Source organism: Lolium rigidum, chromosome 1, assembly GCF_022539505.1.
Source record: "Lolium rigidum isolate FL_2022 chromosome 1, APGP_CSIRO_Lrig_0.1, whole genome shotgun sequence".
NCBI classification, from domain to species: domain Eukaryota; kingdom Viridiplantae; phylum Streptophyta; class Magnoliopsida; order Poales; family Poaceae; genus Lolium; species Lolium rigidum.
Genome location: NC_061508.1, coordinates 88614271 through 88626794, shown reverse-complemented (window position 1 = coordinate 88626794; position 12524 = coordinate 88614271).

Sequence of the window (12524 nt, the reverse complement as noted above, 5' to 3'; positions counted from 1 at the left end):
AATCACCGCGAAAGGCAGGCATTCCCCTCCACCGCGAATCTCTACCAGGAAGCGTCGCCAATCGATCGCCCGGAACCCCACGAAAATCACACCCAACAGGCGGCGAGTGGTTCGTGAAGCACGCGTACCTCGCTGCGCCGCGCGATTGGAGGAGCCGGGGCGTCAGACGGCCGGCAGTCTAGGGTTTTTGATCCCGGCGGCGACTAGCATAACCCCCTCCTCCCCCTCCTCCAGCACAAAACCCACATGACCAGAGAGGATTATTTGGGGAAGCCGAAAAACTCTCTCTCATACATACACCCACGCTCTGAACACACGAGGTATGATGAGTAGTGGGATGGGAGAGAGAAAGAGCGGCGAGTCACTGCTCACGTCCGTTTTCCGCGCCTCCTCTAGCCACACTCTTCACCGCCCACTGAGCACCCTACCCCACCGTACCCGGGCCCACTTTTCGTGAGTAGGACTTGGCAGTTGCACGGTATAGAACGAAAGGCCCTTTATGCGGGACCAACCTGTCAGCGAGGATTCGAGCCGTCGGATGCACGACCGAATATTTTCCTCGACGACACTGGCGCGCGGGGCCCACGGAGCGGGACGCCGCTCTACACAGGAGTCCGTTGGAGGCGAAGCGCCTCCGACGGCGGCGATCTGATCGTACGGCGGTGGACGGCTGGGATGCCAGGTGTGGTGTGGGTGCTTTGGTAGGTGCCTGGAGTTACCGCGCCGGAGTTACTGCCTGCCTGCAACTATGTCTTTTCTGCTTCTCGCTCTGCGCGGCGCGGAAAGCTTTTAACCGCCTTTTTCGATCGCGCAGGGCCCCTCTCCGGTTTGGTGAAACAACCACATCTCTTGGCTACCGTCCCACGCAAAACTGCACGGAAACCCAGCTGCGGTACGGATCGCCGCAGCTTTTCATCCTGGACGGCCGCGTCTCTTCTTGTCGCTACGCGTAGAGGAAACCATACTTGCTTGAAAAAAATTAGTTTAGAAAGTTCGAAAATCATACTTAATTTTTTTTAAGAAAAAATCTATAAAAATAGTGTAACAGTCAATGATGGCCCTACAGGGACGCAAAATCGCAACGCTGAGTTATTTGAATTTCGGGCTTAGGCTAAATGACAAAATCTTACGAGATTTTGCAGTTAGGAAAATATGCACCTTTCACTATACTTGGATCCATCTTCCTTTCGATTTCGTGCGTCTCGTTAGACGCATTATTTTCAAACGAGGTTTTACGTGTTTACAGGGCACGTCGTTGAGTATACATCCAGAATTTCGATTACTGTTTCCGTTCCGTAAAAACTTGCTCAACGTTACCTAGATATGGTGTTGAGAAAGTTATTTTGGGACGGAGGTAGTACAACTTTTTAAAATTTGTAAAAATATTTCTAAAATAAAAAAAGGATCATTAGAGACCACGAGCCAGAAATTCCTACTCTTAGGCTACCGCCTAGTTCAGCATATTCTTTTCTTTTCTGATCCCGGTAGGGAAGGAGCCCCACGGTTCCGTAAGTAGGAGAGGTGAGACACGAGGAAATCACTCCAGCCGGAGATTGACGGTTGGGCGCACAACAGCATCTTCCGTCACAACCCGGTTCTCAAGTACGAAAGTTAAGGAGTTTCATGTGTATGAATCTAAACTTGTTTCTTCTTTTCGTTCCTCCGAACTTCTTGTTTTACGTAACAAGTAGTAGACATGTAAGTGTAAAACGGTCTCAACTTTCTCCCAAAAAAGATGTTTGGGCTTTCTGGATGATGGGATTTAATTATAAATTGTTGGTATTTGCAGACAGTAGCAGCTCCGATCATTCTCTCCGGAGTTGCTCCCTTCGATAAGAAAAGTAGATCAGTACACCATACCATCCACTAAAATTTCAAATACATTCTTTGTTATTTCGCTTTTTGCATAAATACATGAATAATAAATAGCAGGTGGCCATTGATCGAGCTCTGGCAAGATCCTATTGGCGGTAGCGAGGGCAATGGTGGCAGTCTCCCGCAAGAAGTGGTGGCAGCCAATGATAGTCTATGAGGCTAGGGGCATACGCCATACCCGACGATGTCAGCGGAGGGAGGAAAACTTAAGAGCATCTCCAGTCGCGTCCCCCAAACCGTTCCCCAAACCGCGCCGGATTGAGCGTTTGGGGGACGTGTTCGTTCAGTGTCAGCGTTTGAGGGACGTCGCTCCCGGTCCGCGTCCCCCAAACAAAATTTCGCAAATTTTAAACTTAACTAGATTCGATTAGATTCGTCCAAATTTACATAGATTCGAACGAAATTTGACTAACTTTAAAACTAAACCTAATCTAGAACCGCTTGCGGCGGCCGGAGGCGTCGTAGTGCTTGCTTGGAAGTTGTACATCTCGTCGGTGACGACCTCCCGCTTGCCGCGCTCGTCGACGGGCTCGTCCACGGGCTCGTCCTTCACCAAGCCGCTTGGTCTCGCCTCGCCGTCGTCGGTGAGGTCCACCAGCGGCTTGCCGGAGTCGAGGATGGACATGGCGATCGCCGCGTCCAGGTCGCCCCTCCGAGCGTCCTTGTCGTCCATGGACGCCATGAACGCCGCCCGCAGCCACGGGCGGTCCTCGGGGTCGTCGGCTGCCGGCGATGAGCCGCTGCTGCCGCTCGTACTCCGCCGGCGGCGCCGCTGCGGCGCTTCCTCCGGCTCCTCCTTCACCTCCGGCTCGGGATGAGGAGGGCGCCGCCGCGCCTCCCTTGCTGCCGCCCGCTGCCGCTGCCGCCACGCCTTGTGTTGACGGGCGTCGCCGGCTCCTCCTTGACCTCCCGTTTGGGGACGGTGTAGGGCGCCGACCGTGACGACGAGGACGGCGTCGATCGCGCCGGTCCCGAGGAAGAAGAGTGCGAGGAGGACGAGTACGTCGTCCTCCTCGGCTGCCATTGAGGAGACGGCGGCGGCGACGACGGCATCTCCAGCCGCGGAGCGCTGTTGCGGATGCCGCGGATGACGTTCTCGAGGGTGCGTCCCGGAACGCCCCAGAACAGGGCGCGGCCGTCCTTGTTCCAGCTGTTGGGGCCGCCGACGAGCCCGTCGGTGCTGTGCATCTCGACGTCGTACTTGGCCTTGAAGTACGTCGTCCACCGGCGTCGTTGTTCTCGACCGCCCACGTCGGATCCCTCCGCTCCTCCGCGGTGAGTTGAGCCCGCCGGGCCATGACGGCGTCCCACCATTGGTCCGTGCGCGGCCGGCGGCGGCGGAACGCCAATGCCGTTCACGGCCATCCTCCGGCCGCCGCTGCTGGCGGCCGCATGTCCGGCGGGACCGGATACCGGGCGCGGTACGGCGCCCACGCCTCCGCCACGGTGAGGCTGCCGCGTCCGGCCGTTCGCCGTGGCGATCTTGCGGGAGGACGACATTTTTTTGAGCGGCGAGGAGAGGATCCGGGAGGGGAGGCGGCGGCGACGAGAAGGATGAGCGGCGCTAACCGCAGGCGCCTTAAAACAGCGGCGGCAGCGGGGGTTGCACGCAATAACTCCGGCGCGGACGGCCACGCGGCCATGCACGACGAGACGCGTCCCTGCGTCGCCTGGGAAAACAGGGACGCTATTAACGTCGCTTGACCAAAGGTAGGCGACGGGGTTTTAGCCTTCCGTGCCGGCTGACGGGTCGGCCCCGCCACTCCCCGCCTCGCTTTTCGTTGTGTCCGGCGTCCCCGGAGCATCCCCTGTGGGACGGGGACGGGCTCGGGGCGCCGGACACCGTATCGGGCCGCGCCGGACAAAAATGGGCTTTGGGGGACGCGGCTGGAACGCTTTTTTTGTCCGGCGCGCCCCAAATCGCTTTGGGGGACGGTTTGGGGGACGCGACTGGAGATGCTCTAATGGCATTTAACTTTGGAGCAAATTCTCTAGCTTCGAGCTCGACTGAGGAGCATTCCCATTCTCCCAAACAAATACTAGTATGAAGGTTTTTATCTATCCATAAACATAGTGTTACATCCCTAAGTAAAAGATCAGCATGAAATAACCCTATTTGAAAGACAATTTCGGATAAATCCATTTTGGGGGCGAAATTGATTTTTCAAAGGAGGTTATTTTGAGCCAAAATTTCCACCAACGCGAGAGTTTTGTCGTTTATTCGGTGCTATGCATGGCGATTTACACAAAAATAACCCAAAAGTGGAAGAAAAGCACAGACTGACCCTCCGGCGAAACTATTTCACCAATCTAACCCTTTTGTGTGGCGCCCCTCCCACGGGCGCCACACATGCCCATGTGGCTCCCCTCCCGCCGGCGCCACACACCCAGCCCGACGTGGCCCCTCGCCGCCGAGCCGGTGCGCCCGTCCGACGTGGCAGCATGTGTGGCGCCCTCCCAACGGCGCCACACATGCACTTGTAATCCCCCAAAACATACCGTGAGACAATTCCTCCGGGACTTAGCCGTTTTGCGAGGCTCGATGTGTGGCGCCGATGACACGGGCGCCACACTAGCATGTGTGGCGCCGATGCCACGGGCGCCACACATCCACTTAAGTGTGGCGCCCGCGCCGCGCCCGGCCCGACCCGGCCGGTTTCTTCTCTTCTCTCTCGTTCCTCCCGAGGAAACCGCCGCCGCCGCCCGAGTCCCCTTCGCCCCCCCACCAAATCGACCAAGCAATCGTCAGATCCGGCCGGCCAAGTCCTTCCTCCTCCATTCCTCAAGGTATTCCCCTTCGAATCCCTCACATTCATCCACTAATTTCATAGATCTTGCTAGATTTGCACATGAACCCTAGACATGGAAACTAGATTTGAAATGGCTATGTATGTGTTGAATGTGTATGTGTAGGAACCCTAGATATGTAGGAACCCTAGATATGTAGGAACCCTAGATATGTAGGAACCCTAGATGTGTTGAATGAAATTTTACATGTATGTGTTGAAATCCTTATGTATGTATGTGGTGAAAGGCAAAATTGGAGCTTAGCAAATGCATTCTATTGTCTTACATATGTCTATTATGTGCCTAGGAATGGTATGTCTTACGAAATTCATATGTGTGATGTATTTGGATATGAACTCTCATGTATGTGTGATGTATATGTGATTCGAAAGTTAGATATATTCTCATGTATTCTTGATGGAATAACTCATATTTGTTAGGAATGTATGTGTGATGGCTTATTTGGATATATTCTCATGTATGTGTTGCTCATATTTGGTATGAATGGCTCATAATATGTTGTATGTGTTGCTCATACATGTAGGATGGTGTGGCTTCTGGATGAAGAGTACGACAGGGAGCACCGGGCTGTTCATATGACGGAGAGGGGAACGGATCTTCACCCTTTGAAGATTCGTTACCATGGCACACCGGATATACCTTATGACGAGAGGTACACGGAGTTCATCCGGCCTACCGGTCTTATGCCGTTCATATCCCTTGTAAGCCGTGGGGGCCACACATGAACCCCTCGGCACTCACCGCCCTTGTCGACCGGTGGAGGTCGGAGACTCACACCTTCCACTTGAGGGCCGGCGAGATGGCCCCTACTCGGCAGGATGTTTCCATGATCCTTGCACTACCTATTCGGGGCGAGCCACCGTGTATGAACACAGCTTCGATGGGTGGCGCGGACAGATGGAGGACCTTATTGGCGGGGCTCCTCCGCCGCCGGAAAATCCAAAGGAGAGAGTTCCCGCCGGCGCGTCTTTCACTTGGATCGGAACTAACTTTGCGGAATGCCCCATAGAGGCCGACGAGGACACTCGGAGGACGTACGCCCGCGTGTACTTATGGTACATGATTTCCAGGACTCTCTTTCTCGACGGTGGGGGTAAGCTGGCCCATTGGTGTTGGCTGAAGGCGCTTACGGTGTTGGACGCCCGGTGGAGTTGGGGAACAGCGGCACTTGCCTACCTCTACCGGCAGGTGATGATTTGTTCTATGTACTATTTTCCTATAGTAGTGCGCTACACAAAGTAGTAACCAAATATCTTATGTACGCAGTTGGACGAAGCTTGTCGCAGGACTGGGAGCAAGACGGGTAGCGGCGGTATTGGTGGATGCATGCTCCTACTTTCCGTATGGAGCTGGGACCGCCTATCAGTTGGGCGTCCCAGGGTACTCAACGAGACGCCATGGCCTCATTTCCCTCACTTTCCTGATCGGGAGCCCACTTGGGCATACCTTTGGGACAATGTCTCGGAGATGACGAGCGATCCAATGATCATGTACGAGCAGTACACTGCGGAGTTGGACACTCTTACCGCTGAGCGGTGTAACCGATCACTGCGGAGTTGCAATCCTAGTTTTGATTGATTCTACCGGCATCTACTAAATAATTGTATGCTGCAGGTGGAATGGGAGCCATATGGTAGCTACTACCGTATTGGCGCGGCGATGACCGACCTAAACCCCAAGTGCACGGAGGAGGCGCAGTTCGGCGTATGCGCTGCCCACTCATATGCATGTGGCTTGTTGAACACCACCAGCCGCAAAGAGTGATGAGACAGTTTGGGCTGTATCGGGAGGAGGAGGAGCAGGAGCAGCAGCGGGAGCGAGCGGCAGCAGGAGCGACAGCGAGGAGCAGCCAAGGCAGCGGACGAAGAGGATGGCCGTCCGGAAGCAGCCCGTGAGGACGACACGTCGAGGACGACACTAGGATGTGCTCCGTGTTGTTGTGAACTATATCTTCATAAGTATCGATTTGTGAACCCTATGTCATTTCGAACCATGGTCCGTAATGCTACTTGTTGTTTGAATCTACGTGCTACAATGTGACCTATGAAGTGTTATATGTGTATGTCATGAAATTTCTACTTGTTGTGTCCAATATTGTACTCGTAACTGTTGGAGTTTGGTAGGATTTTTCATGTTTTCAACACAAGTCCATGTGTGGCGCCCTTCCCACTGGCGCCACAAGTGCTAGTGTGGCGCCCGTGGCATCGGCGCCACACATGCCAACTTATATGAACCATTGGGTCCAAAACATACTGTGGGACAAATCCTCTGGGACTTAGCCGTTTTCGCGAGGCTCTATGTGTGGCGCCCATGGCATCGGCGCCACACGGCGCCCGTGTCATCGGCGCCACACATCGAGCCTCGCAAAACGGCTAAGTCCCAGAGGAATTGTCTCACAGTATGTTTTGGGGGATTACAAGTGCATGTGTGGCGCCGTTGGGAGGGCGCCACACATGCTGCCACGTCGGATGGGCGCACCCGGCTCGGCGTCGATGGCGCCACGTCGGCTGGGTCAGTGGCGCCGGCAGGGGGAGCCACATGGGCATGTGTGGCGCCCCTGGGAGGGGCGCCACACAAAAGGGTTAGATTGGTGAAATAGTTTCGCCGGAGGGTTAGTCTGTGCTTTTCTTCCATTTTTGGGTTATTTTTGTGTAAATCGCCGCTATGCATCGGATTCGGGCAAAAGTCCCTGACGTGATTGATTCTGCGTAGTTGGGATTGGGGGAATGGCCTGGCAGTTGAGGCGGAAAAGCCAGTTTGCTCGGGGCACCCGGCGCGTGAAAGCAATACACGGTACAGTGCGTAGACGGCGAGGCTGAGACGGTGAGACCTGGGCCACGCAGAGTTACTGTTCGTGTCATTTCCCTCTGCAAGGCAAGCTTTTACTGCAGCTTTATAATCGCGGTAAGACTCACAATCCTGTTTCGACAAAGAGTACAGCCAAAATTATTATTGGTTGGTGCGACGGGCCACGCAGAGTACACGCGGTTTACGATCGTGCACGGTTCGATCAAAATGGTATTCTCCACGTGAGCAGTCTATTCCAGGTTCCTGATTTTCTACGAGAAATACGAGTGCTACTGACATGAATTGCTTTGATTAAGTTGGAGACACGCATCCTTATTCGAAAGAGGAAACTGTCGACGGTCAGAGATAGGATGCTTATAAGGTCGACTTATGTTGAACGGAAATCTACAAAAGCCATTTCGGTCGTGCTGAGTTTGTCGCCATTTATTGCAGTTTTTGGATCAAGATAGTTGCCAAGACGGTTGCAATTGTTGTGGTTTAGATTGATTGGATTCCATGATGGGATTATAGGGATTATATTATAGACGGTTGCAATTGTTGCCCGTTTCAAAGGAAGAAATTGGTTGTACATTACAACAAATTTGCACTTCTGGATTGTGCAAGAGCACCGAAAAGACAATGCATCTTTTGTCTTAAGAAAATAGACTCAGATTGAAGAAAAAAATGTTGTGAATAGGAAATTCACGTTTGATCTTGGGTTGATCTTGGGCCTCTTGGGCGCACATGTTCCTTCAAAATATAGAAAAAGTTTTGAACAAATTTTATATCGAAACATCTATATATTCTATGTCAGAACAACCAAGTTTTGTGGAAACCCGGTATTTTCTGTGTCTTGTGTGAGAAAAGATGAAGATATGTGTGGAAAGCATTTTTAGCACCGTTTTTTTTACACCCAACACAAATAATATCGATTTTTCATGAAACAACTTCGCGAGCACATAGAAAATGGAGATTTATTTTTATCATAACTTCCTGACATTTTAAAAATCGCTTAAAACTCATTTCAAAAACGGCCCTTCCATTATGATTGACAAACATAACTTTTATGGGCCCAACCTACAAAATTGGTGGTAATCGCACACGGGCCTCACATTGCAATTTTCTGAAACCAAATCGACCCCACGAATCGTTGAAGGAAGAGCCAAGTTTTTTCTAAAGCGAACTCCACTTCAATAACTGGAGTGGACACTCCTATTCTCCTCTTCATCTCCTACTACCTAGTTTGCCGAAGTCAGGGCGCAAATGTACTTTTGATTCTATATGCATATGCTCCATTTACCAAACACTCTGAACCTTTTGTCTTGTATACTTTATATTCTTTGTGCCGGCTTAAATTTTTGCAAAAACTAAAAAAAAATTGTGATCTACGCAAAAAAACAAGAAAAATGCCTCACAAAAAGGCTTAACTTAGCACCGAATTTTATCCTTTTTTACATAGGCCACATAAAAATTTCGCAACATTTTTTTAGAATATTTTGAAATTTCTACATGTATTTTTTTTTTTTTTTTTTTTTTGCGGGTAAAACTAGATCTTATTAAGTAGTTGGGGCTACATTCAGCTCGGGTTCCATTTCCTGAAGAAGACATTCAGGTCCTGACCCGAACCATACAAGACTCTTACGCTCCTGTCCTTGCATAATTTGCAAGACAATGACCTGCCCTAACCTGTTGACGATCTACTTTTACAAAGGAGCAAATTCTATCTTGCCTTACTAATTCCTTAATCTCAGAAATAATATGCATGTAGATGGACCGGTCCTGTGCTGTTTCACGAACGGCTGCAACCAAAAGGGAACAGTCCGTCTCAACTAGAATAGGTAGCTGGCTTTGTTGAATAGCAAGATGAAGACCTTCTAAGCAAGCTGATAATTCTGCCTCCATAGCTTCAACACATGATGGTAGAAAATGACACGCTGAAAATATAATGTGTCCGACTTCATCCCGAAGGACCATACCCGAACCTCCATTGCCATCTACTTCCTTGAAGGATCCATCAATAGTGAGTGTGACCCAGCCAGCCGGCGGCCGGCGCCAGGATTTATCAGGCGGTAATTTAGCTTGACTTGCAGCTGGTACAACTGAAGCATCAATCATTGGTTGCTTCCCGTGTAGGATCTGATCTGTTGGGGTCGTTTTAATATTCTGCAATAGCTTTAGATAACCACAAAGGAAACTCACCGATCCCTCTACTGTAGGAAGAGGCTTATCATGAGTAGCCTCGTTTCTAGCATGCCAAACCCTCCAGGTAAGTAGCAAAAATTTATCGATCATTCCAACCGGGATCGCAAGGATGACTGATCGAAACCACAACATTGGAGAGACCTGGAGATCCACATCCAATGGTAACTGCCAAATACGACGCATAGCAGTCCATAACCGGCGAGCATGAGGACATTTAGAGAGAGCGTGTGCCATATCCTCAGTTTCCGCTCCACATATCTTGCACATACCAGTCACCTTCATACCTCGCCGAAGCTTATTATCCTCTGTCGCTAGCGCATTGGATGTCGCCTTCCAAGCGAAAGTTTTCACTTTGGGTGGTACAGACGATTTCCAAATCCGTGTCCAACAGGGGCAGTCTCCATCCGGCCTAGTGCTAGAAGCACGAAATCATACTGTGCTGGTACCTCACTCAACGCCAGTTTATAGGCACTACGTACCGTGAAGATACCACTCTTCTCCGGCATCCAAGCCAATAAGTCCGTCTCTCCTCTCTTCGATGGCTTGATTTTCAAAATCTCCGCAGCTTCAAAAGGGTGAAAAATGTCGCGCACTAGCTGTTCCTTCCAGGACCCATTTGCATCAATCAATTCCGATACACGCCGAATTCTTCTATTACGTCTCGGTGTAAGTGTTTTTCCATATGTGTTTCTCGGAATCCAGCTATCCCTCCATATTCTGATATTAGCACCATTGCCCACGCGCCATATGAGACCCTTCTTCAGAAGTTCTAGGCCGTGTGTGATTGCCGTCCAAGTCGACGATGGAGATCCTGTGAAAACTGTGTCAATAAGATCACCATGAGGGTAGTAACGTGCCTTCAATACTCGCGCACATAGACTGTCAGGGAAGGCGATCAGTCGCCAAGCTTGGCGTGCCAAGAGGGCTTGATTAAAGAGCCGCATATCGCGAAAACCCAAACCTCCTTGCATTTTGTGACGCATCAACTTATTCCAACTCACCCAATGAGTTTTGTGCTTTCCTTTCTCTACTCCCCACCAATAATCTCGTATGATTTTCGTGAGATCATCCAATACCGAGACCGGAAGCTTGAAAACACCCATCACATAGGTTGGGATCGCCTGGGCAACGGCTTTGATAAGAACCTACATGTATTTAATATGCAGTTTAAACAAAAGGAGCATTTGCACTAAGAGAAGACAAAAACGCCATGTCCAAAGACAGGGAGATAAGAAGAAACTCAGAATAAAACGAGTGTGTCACGGCGGAATTTCTCAGACTATTGCAATTCACACCACCACTACTGCGGGAGTGCACAGCCATCCATAAGCTCACGGTGCTTCACTGCACGTATGCTGTCTATCACGAAAGAAATTCCGTCGAAGTAGAGATTTCAGCCAGGATGCTCAAATGAGCACCCCTGGACGTCTGGACAGAGATAGGTCCATGGTTAGTACACAACTTTATCGAGGGCCATAGATGGGATGCTGATAAGGTCGACTAACAAATACCATTCTGATTCAGCTGGCAGTTTCCGCGAAGCATCTTCGTTGTTTCGCGGCACAAAAGAATACTGCATTTGGTAGAACAAGAGTCGTGTACATCAATTGCACTTTTGGATTGAGATAGTTGCTGAGTTGGTCCTTTAGCATCAAAAGAGTGACCCAACAAAAATAAAGAGAAGAAACAATAAATGAAAAATAAATAAGAGGCAAAACTTTGGCCGTGTTTGAAAAAAAAGATATAATCAACTCACTTTCTTTAACTTGGTAAATAACAAAAATAAAACAATTAGGAATACTAGTTATCACCACTTGAATAGAACTGCAACAACACCGTGAAATTTGCATACCTCCTCCGCACGAGAACAAGTGACTCGGACTTTTTTTTATATATTCATTCACATGTATCTACACACTTAAACAAGTTTAAATATATGCAATCTAGAAAAAATTGAGTCTTTTAATTGCAGACAGAGGGAGTATATGGAATGGTGCGCATCTCTTGTCGGATTGAACGATAATGATCGGAAAGTTTTAGCCTCCCTCATGATCCTTGTCCATTTGCCCAGAGTTTTCAAACGCATCTAATCTACGTAGTACCACCACGGTTACCATCGCCATTACCAATGAAGAGGCGGTTGCGGACCCAGAAACTTCTCGAAGCCTGAGCAAACATGATTATTATGTTTGTTTATAGAAAAAAATATCATAGAAAATCAGTTAGCGTAAGCAAGGGTGATGCCAGCAAGCCAAGGCGTCTGCCGAGATAGAGGGGTGCTAGATCCACATCCACTTGCTAGAAGAGGGGATCATGTAAAGGCTAGCCAAATGATTGTTTCTCTTTCCGTGTGTTATTGTTGTGTAACTTGTTTCGGATTTCTTTTTTCTCTTAACTAATGAAAAGGAAAAGCTTGTGCACCATTTTTTAAAAGTTTGTTTATAGTCGTCGCTAGGTGATCTAAAGATCTACTCGTATTTGTAATTTTTCTTATTTTTAGGGCTATTTGTACTATTGTTGATGATGATTAGAAGATCAGCAGAATTTTCAAAAAAAAAATACACTTATCAATTGTGCAAGAACACGGAAAAGGCAATGCACTTCTCCATTCTGCAAGAAAATAGATTCAGATTCAGATTGAAAAAAAATTCTGTCGTGAGTGACATAACTTTCAAGGTCCCAACCAAAATAACTGGTGGTCATCGCTCACGAGCCCAACATCACAATTTACTGAGCCCAAATCGAGCCCACAGACTCTGAAAACAGAACTAACCTTTTTTTTTTTGTTTAAAACATACTACCTCCGTCCCAAAGAATAAGGCGCACGCGTATTCCAAGACGAATTTTGACCA